The sequence below is a fragment of the Hippopotamus amphibius genome, chromosome 6, assembly GCF_030028045.1.
Source record: "Hippopotamus amphibius kiboko isolate mHipAmp2 chromosome 6, mHipAmp2.hap2, whole genome shotgun sequence".
NCBI lineage: Eukaryota > Metazoa > Chordata > Mammalia > Artiodactyla > Hippopotamidae > Hippopotamus > Hippopotamus amphibius.
The window spans coordinates 144,775,308-144,788,098 of NC_080191.1; the positions used below are offsets into that span (position 1 = coordinate 144,775,308).

Sequence of the window (12,791 nt, forward strand, 5' to 3'; positions counted from 1 at the left end):
TTGTTGGTTCCACAAAGAGAAATTGGCTGACTAAGGGACAAGAGAGTGTGGGAAAGAGAATCGTCACTTTAAGCCTTTTCATATCTTTTGAGTTTGTATTCTGTGAGTATTTTACCTACTTAATGTTTTTCAGTGTAAAAAGTGTAAGTATTGTAATGTATTATATAACAGGTTAGGATCCCAGTTAAGATGCTTTGTGTCTAAAGCCTGCTGTAGCATTATTTGGCACACAGAATTCAAGCAGATACAGTCTTGGAGAGGGAATTCCTGCCCAACGCCAGCAGCACAGCACAGTGAAAATAGCAAGGGATTTGAAGCCTTCAGGCAAAAGTTCAGATGCCTTTTCTACTCCTTAGTAAACTTATGAACATGGTAAAAATATCTTAAACTTACTAGGCTTCAGTTTCTTAATCTACAAAATGGGGTTACCTTCACTTACCTTCTGGTTTGTTATGAGGACTAGCAATAATTTGTCTTATGTCCAGATGCCTGATCCATTATGTTATTATTTCAGCTCTAAAATTCCATGAATTAATTGGTCCCTGGGGAGAAAACTGAGGTCAAAGGATATATTTTATGGGAATAATTTTCCTTTTCAATTTGAAACAAATATTCCTATCATATTCTTGAATTTTATTAGCAATGCCCTAGTCTTCAAGCTCCTAGCCACTCACATGTAGATTCTCAAGCAATCTAGAAGTGAGAAAGCAGGCAGCACATCCCATTCTATTTGTGTGGCCTCTCATGCACTTGTCTCGAGTTGAGCTTTGCCTCTCATTGTTTTTCTTATTGGGACTATAAAACTGCATATTTAAAATTATAGTTCTATAGCTGTAAAATCTACAAGGCTCAGGATGCCCATCATTCAGTTATTCTCTGCAAGGCCAATTATCTGAATTTTTAAAAGGGCTAAGTTCAGAGAGCTATTTCATTTTATTCCAATTTACTTATAGACAAGTCTCGTCTGCAAGATAGACTCTGACACATATCTTGGAGTCATAAAAATATTCTATGAAATTTCTCTGATACAACCAGCTTTAACTTTCTACAATGCTTAAGACAGGTGAGAGGCAGCCCACAAGTTAACAGAACAAAAAGCCACTATCCTTGCCTACACTTCACCAGACTCTTCTGGATCCTTCGGGTAGTGAACTCAGAGGAAGAGAGCTGCACCCTAACTGGGTGCCAGGGTGGTGAGTACTGGTGCTCACAATATGAGACCCGTGAGATGTCCCTCCCATCTTACCTGTCCAACGATGGGACAAGCCTTAAGCTGCTATGCAAGGAGATTGGTGGGGACCATTTCCTGTCAGTGAGGACTATTAAACTTGGAAGACATTCAGAAGGAAAGAATTAAACCTTTATCTCTACAGATCACTGAAAATAAGAGAGGTTGATTACCATTTGGAGTGGTTTAACTCTGCCTTGTAGAGAAGAAGTAAACTAGCTCCCTTTATTTTTATTTTATTGTTTTGCCTATACAACATTTATATTGATTGATTTCCTTGATTCATCTTCCTATGCACGTCCTAAAGCTGTTACTATTGATATATTGTAGATATTGTTCTGAAAATTACAGGGACGTGTAACCAGGATAATTTCATGGACCCCTTTATATCTACATATGTTTTACTTGTTTGCCGACATTCAGCAATAAAAATTACAAGTTGCTTTTTCAGTCATTCACAGTGATGAACAGGAAGAGGAAACCAAAGTACTGTTAGAAATCCCCTGTTACGGTGTGGCAGGTTTATAAATAGAGTTAACGAGTGGATATTTTCAAGTAGCATTAATACAATGTTAGTCAATATCAGGAAAATTTTGTATTTTAAGTTTATAAGAGTATTAAAAAACAAAGCAGTGAAATTATTTTTTGACATGTTCTTTCTCGCTTTCACTTTCCCCACAGTCTGTAGTCCAGCAAAAGACCATTTAAAAAGGAATGTATATAACTTAGTTTCCTCAGTGTATAGAAAGTATGATCCACAAGAATTTTGTATTTTTTTTTGTTTTAAAGAAAGAGCCACCTAATTTAGGTTGATGTTTTGTATCAGTTGGAAAGTTCCTTCTGTCAGTTTCTTAAGTCTCTAGCACCTGGTGAAGAGAAAAGAATTCTAAGACAAAATCATAATAATTTTTTTCCAGATTTCTTAAACAGGATGGATTTTAAAAATATGAGATATTGTGACCTCTCAAAATAGTGAAACAACTGAATGAAATATTAAGTAACAAAACAGCCTATGAATGTCCTAATCTTCAGCCTGGCCCACAATAGATGCTCAGTAAGGAGTAGGTTGAAGTGTGTGAAGTTGCCGATATCTGACTGCTTTGACTTACAAAAATGGCAATTTCACAGGATTTGCTCTAATACTAATATCTTTCCTTATTCACCTTGGTGTCAGAATCCTATGAGCCTAAACCGTCTTGAGCAAGCAGATCTTGGGAATATTACAGTTATTAGTCAAGATAAGGAAGTATATTTGTGTAGCCTTAACAGACACAAAGGCAAAGTGAACCTATGTGTTTCACCTCAGGAGAGTTTAGATGTCCCCAAACCCTCACACATGATCTTATAAGATAAGGCAAGAGGGTAAAGCTCAAGGAGCAAAATAGCAACAGCAGTGAGGGTTGCATGATAGTGGGGAGAGAAAGAGAATCTGAAAAGGAAAGAAAGAAGGAAAAGAAAGAGAAAGAGAGGGAGGAAGGGAGGAGAAATGGAAAACTGTAGTTATAACTCAAATATAATTTAATAAAAATACAGATATAAATACAGTAAAACCTTGGGTTGTATCTTGTTCTGCAAGTGTCCTGCAAGACGAACAAACACCTCTAATAAATTTTGACTTGATAAATGAGTGATGTCTTGCAATACGAGTAGTACCTGACGCCTAACGTCACATGATCACAACGGAGCCAATGGAGCTGACCACCAATGAACTGATGGATCTGCATTGTGAACAGCAGCAAGAGGTTTTGGAGGAGATCTCGTCTGCAGAGGAGGAGGAGAAAAAGGCAGTGGAATCCCTCACTTCAGATGAGATTGGAGTGATGTATAGAATGTGGGAAACAGTGCAAAATTTTGAAAAAAAGCACCACCCGAGTAAGGCTGTAGCAGTGCAAGCGATGAATCTGTTTAGCGACAATGCAATGTCACAGTTCTGCGAAATCCTCAAAAGGAGGCAAAAGCAAGTGCCATTGGATAGGTTCCTTGTTAAAGTTGCACAAAAAGAAAAAGATTCCATTGAGTCCATAGATAGCAGTGATTCCGTTAGTGATAGTGAAAGTCGTCCTACACAATAACCCTCCTCTCTCGTCTTCCTCACACCAGCTGTGAAGGTTTTAAAAGGTAAGTGCAGGTTAATTTGTTTATTTTTCTTTATATTTTGTATTTTCTTTATTATTTTGCATTATATTACTGTATTGTAATCATTTTTATATGAATATTTTTGGGTTGTGGAACGAATCGTCTGAGTTTCCATTATTTCTTATGGGTAAATTCTTTGATATACAAGTGCTTTGGATGACAAGCATGTTTCCGGAAGGAATTATGCTCGCAAACCAAGGTTTTACTGTACCTAGTATCTGGGATACTTTGGTGCGTCTGGTCAACAGCCCTAACCACTACTGTCCTCTATTAGGATATCATCACATTACAATAGCGTATTTATACTTCTGACTGTGTATTATCAAGACAAGTTAAAACTGGTTTTGAATGCTCTGAAAGTCTTCCTGTGAGAACTTTTTCTTTAGGTTGGTACACCAAATAACTTCTCTGGATAATTTACCTCATTTCTCAGCCTTTCAGGGTGTACTCAAGTATCAGTGAATGATTGCACGATGAGTCAGGCTACTACTCCCTTCATTGGCAAAATAATTGCATCTGGGTATTTTTAGTTTTTCAGGGACACGTCCAACTTTTAAAAACTTTATTACACATGCAACATTTTAATATTGAAAAATTAGAAATCTAATATTTTTAAAGCTCTGAATAAAAAGCTGAATATCTCTTTGAACAATGTAGACCTAATGCATGAAGGAAAATACCACAAAGGCATCTCTCGTGTCACCCCTTTCTCCTCTACACCCCTAGTATCAATAACTAGTATAGCACATGGCATGTAGTTGTCAAGGACAAGTATTTATTGAATGAGTGTATGAAATTCTGTATTCACATTTGAACTTTTCGTCTTCTTTAAGCATTTAAGTAGCATTTAAGTAGCATTAAAGTAGCTCATTAAATATCCTTTGTGTACAGGAAGATGTTGGGTACAAGTGACCTCATTTCCTCATCTATGAAATGAGGGACTGGACAAGGTGTTTCCAGCATAAACATTCTGCAGTCTTGTAAACAGCTAAACCTTCATGCTGAAGAGGAGAGCAAGCATAGGGATTTCTTAAAACATTAATGGGTAAACTCAGACCATTAATGTCTGGCTTAGTTCCAAAATGGCCTTGGGCCATGCGTGACCTTGATTGATAATGACTTTTTAACCTCTCTCTCTGAAACTATTCGCTGAATTTTGCTGAAGGGCTTGTGTGTCACTTGTTTAGCTTTCCTGACAATATTCCAAAGGAAGTCATTCCTGGACAAGTACAAAGTCTCTCCCAATTGTGCCAAACAAAATTATTTATTACCATTTTATGGAAAGCCCAAATCATATTTCTAGGAGGGCTAAGGAACTACCAGCTCACTGGTTCTTGTTGGCATTGACCTTGTTTTCCTCAGTAGTCACCAGCATTAACCAAACACCTTTGGAATTCCAAATAGAGCTACCTTATTAGTTGAGATGTCCAGAAGAAATGGAGCATTTTTTAAAATTTATTTATTTTAATTAATTAATTTATTTATTTATTGGCTGTGTTGGGTCTTCATGCTGCACTCAGGCTTTCTCTAGTTGTGGTGAGTGGGGGCAACTCTTCACTGCAGTGCTCAGGCTTCTCATTGTCATGGCTTCTCTTGTTGTGGAGCACAGGCTCTAGGCACTCGGGTTTCAGTAGTTGTGGCACTTGGGCTCAGTAGTTGTGGCTCGCAGGCTCTAGAGCACAGGCTCAGTAATTGTGGCACACACGGGCTTAGTTGCTCTGTGGCATGTGGGATCTTCCTGGACCAGAGCTCAAACCTGTCCCCTGCATTGGCAGGCGGATTCTTAACCACTGCTCCACCAGGGAAGTCCAAATGGAGTATGTTTTTAAAAAGACATATGCTTTGTGAGGTTCGTGCTACTAATTTTCTGTTTTTGTTTCAAACACTTGTATTATGGTCAAGAATCAATGTTATGAAGAAAAAATCTGTTTAGCCTACTTCTACATCTGCACTTTCAAATATGGTAACCACTAGCCACTTGTAGCTACTTAAATTAATTAAAATTAAATAAAATTAAAATTCTTGTTCCTCAGTTGTACTAATCACATTACAAGACCCAATAGTTACTTGTGTCAAATGGCTACCTTGTTGGACAGGAACACAGTCGTAATATTTTTATCATCACAGAGAGTTCTGTTGGACCACATTTTTCTAACTTTCTGAAGGATAAAGAGTAATCAAGTATTTTGGCCTTTAATTTTAGAAATTTCTTATGGCTTAAGGTAGGAAAAGTTTTGGCCAGGGATTTATTTATTCAGCATTTATTTGCTGAGTCAAAACAATTTCCCAAGAGGTTATCTCTGTTGTGAAGTATTCTTGAAAGTTTATAGCCCCTGCCTCCTACTTGCTAGATGATGTTGTGGCCCAGGAAGTTTACTGGGAAAACTCAAATGCTCCTTGGAAGTGTTGGGTACTGCCAAAGAAAGGCAGTCTTCTCAGTCACTGTTCATCTTCATTCTAATTATCTTGAGGACTATATATTAATTATATTAATATATACCAAAGCACTTTAGACATTCTGGGAAGTTTTGGCACTATCTCTTCCTTTAGATTATTTCTCAACATTTCCAGGACTAGTTAGTCCCTAAATGAGCAGTCTGCCATAGACTCTTCCAGGCCTAACTTTCCTCTTGGACACATACAAAATACTCAAGAACTTTAAACCTGTAGCAGAACCAGCTCAGTGCTGGCTGCTGTGTTAGTAATTCCAAGTCACAGAATTCCTACAAATTAATTTAGGATACCACTGGTATAGTACTAATTCAACCAGTAATTAAGGAATATTCAGTGACTAAGAAAAGGCTAATATTGTAGTTCTTTCCTATTCTGATTATTGAGGTATCCCATGAAAATAAACATTCTTTAAAAGAAAGAATTTTAACCTTAAGGATTTAAAAAATTAAAGGAAAAAAAATTTTTAAGTTATATTTTTTATTTTAATACAAATATAAAATGAACAGATGTCAAAGGTTTTATTTAGCTTATTAATTAGTGAGAGATCCAATAAGATGTTACAAACAATTCATGAGAAAATCCACAAAGCAGATGAATACATAAGTTTATCACAAATACTGAAATACATTTGCTTAATAGATGCAAAACTGGTCACTATCCACAGGGCAATAATCAATTGCATTCTACCATCCATGTACACTGTGCATTTTTATAGATAAGAATCATTTGCATCACCATCAATTTTCTGCAATTTAGAAAGTTGTAACATTGTTCAAAGACAATGAAGGACCCAAACCCATAGTCAGATAACTTGGAAGGGTATGTTCTAGATAATGCATAGTTTTTCCTTGAAGACACTCAGTAATCATCTTGGTCCATTTCCAAACCTTTTATAATTTTTATGGTAAATTAAGCCTTTATAGGTTACTTTCTCTATAGTTCTGTTCCTTTGATTTGCTTGCCATTTCCTTCTTGTTTGAGAGATACTGAATGAGTTTTCTTTTTTGCTTGATTCAATGGAACAGGAAAAAGAACATAAAGATGTATCTTATTGAAAACTCTAAGAGATTATTGAAAAGGGTCACAGTGGGCTGAATAGCTAAAGGGAGAAGAAAGGAAAGAAAAAAATGAAAAGATTAAATCAGTTATATCATAATTTCATAGATATTGCAATTACAGAATTAAACTTCTTTGTTTCTCTTATTTCCTTGGTTCTGACCTCTTGGTTTTAAGACACATCTCAATTTAATAACACCTTTTTAAGGAGAAAGAACATTTAAAAAAGAAAAAAATGTACACGTCTTTTTAAAAAATAGCACACTGGCATATATTTATTCATACCGTAGCATATTATTCCCCTAATAACCAAAGTTTAAATCTAAGCCTTCTTATTATTCTTCTGAATTACACTGGGCCATTGTTTATCATGCATAATATTTGATACTTTTCATAATGCATTTTCTGATCAAAACTTTTTAATACATTTGGGATTGAAAATGTAACCTTAAGGCATTTCAAAGAAGGGTGATGTATTCTCTGTATTTCCATTTGATTATTGATTAGTCCATTCCCATTTATGTATACAGCTAATTTTGAAAGTTATCAGGAAGCTTTTGACAGCTTAGCGCCTGAGCCATAGTCCTTCACAAAGCATGCATAGGCAAGTCGCCTTTTCTTGCTTTGAAAACACTATGATTTATCCTGAGAGATCTGACAAATTCTTCTGCCTTTAATTGTACTGCTTGGCACCCAACAGACAGTTTTCTGTATATATCCCAAAGGACAAAAGATTTATCTACTAGCACAAATTAACTCCTTGCATGTGTCTTCCGTTCTTGGGTGCTTCGTAAAAAGTTTGTTGTTTTACAAGAAAATCGGTTGGTTCACTCCTCTGGTGATGAATGGCTGCATCACTTACAGTAGCTTAAATTCTCCTTTCTGTTCTCTTCCCCATATATTGTTCTCTTTCCTTTAAGTACTGCCATCCTACTGGGGACAATTCTAGATCCAAGTTGAAGCAAAAACTTAATTATGGGAGCCAGCATCAGTGGAAATAAGTCACCTGAGAGAATAAGAATAAACAAATAGCCTAAAGTTCACCCTTTCCAGGCTATGACACTTATACAGGTAATGGCAACGGTCTCACAACTTACCTCTCTGTCTGAGGACCAGCTGGTTTCATTAGACATTGATTATAAGACTTATTCCAATTTTAGAAAAGTTAAAGTTGGGGGTGGGGAAGAACACCATGTATGTTACAGTTGAGGAAATTTGCTAAATTATAGGTTGCTTAAATGCATATTGTTTCTCAAGGTAATGACTGTTTTTTTGCATGTGACAAATTCTTTGAAAAGTTTCCCAGCTTCATTGCTACTTATCTAGGGTTTTGTTTTGTTTTGTTTTTTAATTAATTAATTTATTTATTTATTGGCTGTGTTGGGTCTTCGTTGCTGCATGTGGGCTTTCTCCAGTTCTCACGGTGGGGGCGGCTACTCTTTGTTGCAGTGCGTGGACGTCTCATTGTGGTGGCTGCTCTTGTTGTGGAGCACGGGCTCCAGGCATACTGGCTTCAGTAGTTGTGGTGCAAGGGTTTAGCTGCTCTGCAGCATATGGGATCTTCCTGGACCAGGGCTTGAACCCATGTCCCCTGCATTGGCAGGTGGATTCTTAACCACTGCGGCCACCAGGGATATCCCTGCAGCTGATCTAGGTTAACCCTTTCTCATAATAAAACCTGCATTTCTCTTCTTTAAATCAGGAAACACAGACTTGGAAACTTCAGCTTGTTCCAAATTTCATCAAGTGAGCTAGTACTAATCAAAATTAGAGTAGTGGTTTCCAAACACTCAGGACCTACCCAGGGGGGAAAATACTACATGAATTCAAATATATCCACTTTAAATGACTTTTTTTTCATGTTGAAATGTTCAATCTTTTATGTGATTGATATGTTCATTCTTTCATGTGATTGTAAGAGTCATTATTCTTGTTAATTTTTTTTGCCCCATCCTAATGTATTTACTTGGTAAAATAAAAATTTAGCAATCCTATATTGATTCCCTCAATTGAAAAATAACTAGTCCTTTACATACAAAAATCTGAGAATTAATAGGCCAGAGGGTGTCAAGAAAATGTTCTTTGCATTAGGCATTTCTCCTTAGGAGACACAGTGTCTTGCTGGAGAAAGGACCTTCTTCGGCTAATTGTCTCACCTTCTAAAGAGCATCTCTCTTGTTTTCTCAACTCAAAATTATGAAACCATTTTTTTTTAATTTCAAATAATTTGGTTATCAACAAAGAAATGTTACATATATGAATAATCAACCTCTCTGTGAATAAGACTAACTACTAAGGAAGCTTAAAAAAACTATCTCTTTTTTTATTGCCCTAGCTTTTAGTTCTGTGATTCCTCATACCGCAATTACAAGAAGATTTAGTTCTCTGACCTGTTTCAACGAAGTGTTTTCTGAAGCAGGATACTCACATACACGTACCCTCAACCCATAACCTACCTTACCTCTGGCAATAGGAGGAGAATTGCAAGAATTAATGTAGTTTATTCATAGCTCAGCTGCCTTTGCTTTTTCTAGCACAACAGCACGGTCTACCACTACCCTGGGACTGCAGCACCTTGTTTTTATGTAAAGGCATTTTATTCAGTAGCTTGAAAATAATGAATCTACAGAGTAATGCTCCATGTGAGAGTGACGCATTTTAGAATGTGTTGATTATTATGATTAATGGTGGGGCCCTGGCATTTTATAGACGAATGTTAATTCAGTAACATTTGGGTATCACCTTCCGCGATTTTTCAAGGTGGTATACTTGTTTGTTAATGCATCCCATGTCCAGCCATTGCATTATGCCAGCATTGGTGACAGTGCCACTTTGTCAAGCTGGAAAGACAGTCCCAAACTCAATAAGGAAACACTTTATCAAAGGGAATAAAAAATGGAAATGAGTTACTACCTGTGGGCTCAAATTAAATTAGCCTTGAGAATTTAGAAGCAGCAGCTACTCTTGCTGTTCCTTCTAATGCAGCTGTGTGGGCCTTTACATCCCATGCTATATTCAGTCAGCAAATATTTATTGGGCAGCTACTATGTGTAATGCATTAGATGCTTATTCTGATTATCCTAAGATATAAAAGATGAATGCACTTCCATTTGTGCCTTCAAAAAGCCTAGGAGAAGAGATGACACATGTACAGAATTATCTGTAATAGAAGGAAGCCATGGTATGTGCTATTGGAGACATAGAGAAAAACTGTGCCAAGATTTCAGAAAAGGGGGAAATAGTTGTTTTAACTGAAGGACTAGGAGGGTATTCATAAAGGAAAAAAAAGTGGAGCAGAAACTTGAGGAGTGGTTACGATTCAAACTGGAATCAGGTTGAACTAGTTCCAGAAAGAAAACTACACAAGCCAGCAAGAGAAGAGGGAAATTCTGGGATATGTATTGCAGAAGGGATCCTGGCTAGAAGTATAGGATCCAGGAAGAAGAGCAGTGAGTAGAAAGAAATGCTGGAACACAGTGCAGTGGGTTATGTTCAAGACTAAATATTTGGGGCTATAGTCTCCAGGCATGAAGGCGAGCCTAAGATTTTGTAAATATAAGAATACCTGTTCCTAACACCACATCAAGACAGTTTATCTGGAGGATGTGCAAATGTTGGATTGAGGAGGGCAGTAGCCTGAGGTTCAGAGAACGGGTGAGAATTGTTGATGGAGTCCTTGGGAATGCATTAAGAGGAAGAACTGCCACCCTGGCCACAGAGATGGCCATGGGACGATGGCTACGAGAAGTGTCAGGGATGCAGTATGGAGTAAGTGTTGACCATTCATTGAACATAGGGAAACAGAGATGGGGACGAATCAAAGACTTCGATGTTTTAAGGAAATAAAAAAGAGCGGGTATGATTGATAAGACAAAGATTCCTCTTTGAGCCACCTTGAATTTAAAGCGCTGGCAAGAGTCAAAGACAAAATATCCCCAAAACAATCTGCAATGCACATCAGAAATGAAGATAAAAATAAAGCCGGAGCTAGAATTTTACTTATTTTGGAATAATATGAATAGGGACAATAGTTGGAGTACCTTTTTGTTTTGAGAGAGGTTCACCAGCCGGAACAAGAAGAACATTACAGAGGAGAGGGCCAGGAATACATCCATGGAGGATACCTGTACTTAGAAGATAGAAGGGGAAAAGGAAAGCTTCCCCTCTCCCCTGGGGAAACAAACAAACAAACAAAAAAGCTGAAAAGGAGTCAGAGGCAGCAGCAGAGGTGAAGGGGGCCAGGGACCAGGGGTGGAGTAGGGGATCACAAAGGCTGGATCAGACCAGCAGAGGTCATTTTGCTTGCACATTGTAAATCTCGCCTTCAAAAGACCAAATGTGTGTTTCCAGAGCAGGGTCCTTTAAATCTTTATTAAGGAGTTTTCCGATATGACTTGTTTCTGCTAGAGAATTTCTAATTTATTAGAATTTACAGTTTATTCGAATTTTGAATTCTCTAGCAGAATATGTAAATCAGTGCCTTGCTGCTCACTACCCTGGGAAAAGCCCTTTCTCACAAACATATGGGTGCTCTTTCCAGGAATCCTCTTGGAGCTTGAAAAGACATGAGTGGTTTTGACATCTCTTTCCCCCAAGTAAGGCCATGTTGCAGACCTATGGGTCCATCAAACACTTCGTCTTTCTGCATTGGACCATCTGCTGTAGGCCAGGGGTTCCTAACCCGAGGCCAGGAAATATCCTGGCCAATGAATATAATGTTCTGTTCCACGTGTGTGCATTTCTTAAGGGAATGATTTACCCTTCACCTGATTCTTAAAAGTATCTCTTTTCTGAAAAAGATAAGAACCACCGTAATGGCTCACGCACAGTTGCACAATGATGTAAGTTCCTTGAAGACAAGAGCCTGTCCTTGTAAATTTTGGTATCTTCATGATACTGCTGTCGGTCTTGGCTGAGTGAATTGAGTAATGGTGCTACATTCCATGGGCCAACACGAATGATAAAATACTCATTTTGACTCTATAGCCTCTTGCTTAACTTAGCAAATATACAAACCTAGGAAACATATTTTCTAATGATAATGTCCTTTATTAGTATAACTTGTAGCGTAAGATGAGTGCTTCAGACACTCACTGTCTCATTTGTTTCTTTAATTACTATGCAGAGCAGGGATTGGTGTCTTCATTTCATGAATGAGGATGCCAAGACTGAAAGAATGCACGTGACTTGTCACAGGTCATACATCATATGTCAGCTATTATTATTATCTCATGGTACACACATTTGTAAATGCCTACAAACACAGTAGACTCAGCCTTACTTTCTGAAATGCTTATTGGTTGGCAATAGGTTTTTGTTTTATATGAATTAAATCATTTTATTAGCTTAAAATATAATACTCATGTTAAATGCAGTGGTTTCTCAATAGTTATGTGTTATTGAATGACAGATACTACTGTCATATAGTGACTTTGACTTCTTGGTCTTGTACTAGATAACATTAAATGAAAGCAATGGGTCTTCGCTGGGTAGAGTGAAGACAGTACATCAGTTCGCAGTATAGTGTCATGATGAAGAGCAGGGGCTTTTTTTGTTGTTGTTTGTTTGTTTGCTTTAAAGTCTGTCCTTTTCTTTCCTTACTCATGCTAGCATGAGTTTGCATTTTTTTAAGAACTCCTATTGAGATACAACTGACATAGAATAAACTGCATATATTTAAAGTGTACAATTTGATTTTTTTTCTTATTAGTAATGTATATATGGCAATCCCAATCTCCCAATTCATTCCCCCCCCCAACCCCCCGCACGCTTTCCCCACTTGGTGTCCATATGTTTGTTCTCTACATCTGTGTAAGAGCAGAACCTTTTGAACCAGACGTAAGTATTACATACTGGATATGTTTTAAGTTCTCTCTTAATTTAGAAGAGCACGTGCTAAATTTCTTCCAGCTGAAAC

At 37.3% G+C, this 12,791-nt stretch overlaps 1 protein-coding gene across 2 annotated transcripts in view; it reads left to right on the forward strand.

Moving 5' to 3' along the window:
* SERPINI1 (serpin family I member 1) overlaps positions 1–12,791 on the forward strand; it is a 70,930-nt gene that overhangs the window by 29,283 nt on the left and 28,856 nt on the right. Inside the window, exon 2 of one of the 2 annotated variants that reach the window (XM_057739296.1) lies at positions 3,329–3,346. The exons of the other annotated variant lie outside the window; for it this stretch is intronic. The gene's annotated coding sequence lies outside the window, so the exon portion shown is untranslated. The remainder of the gene's footprint in view (positions 1–3,328; positions 3,347–12,791) is intronic. 2 annotated transcript variants of the gene reach the window in all.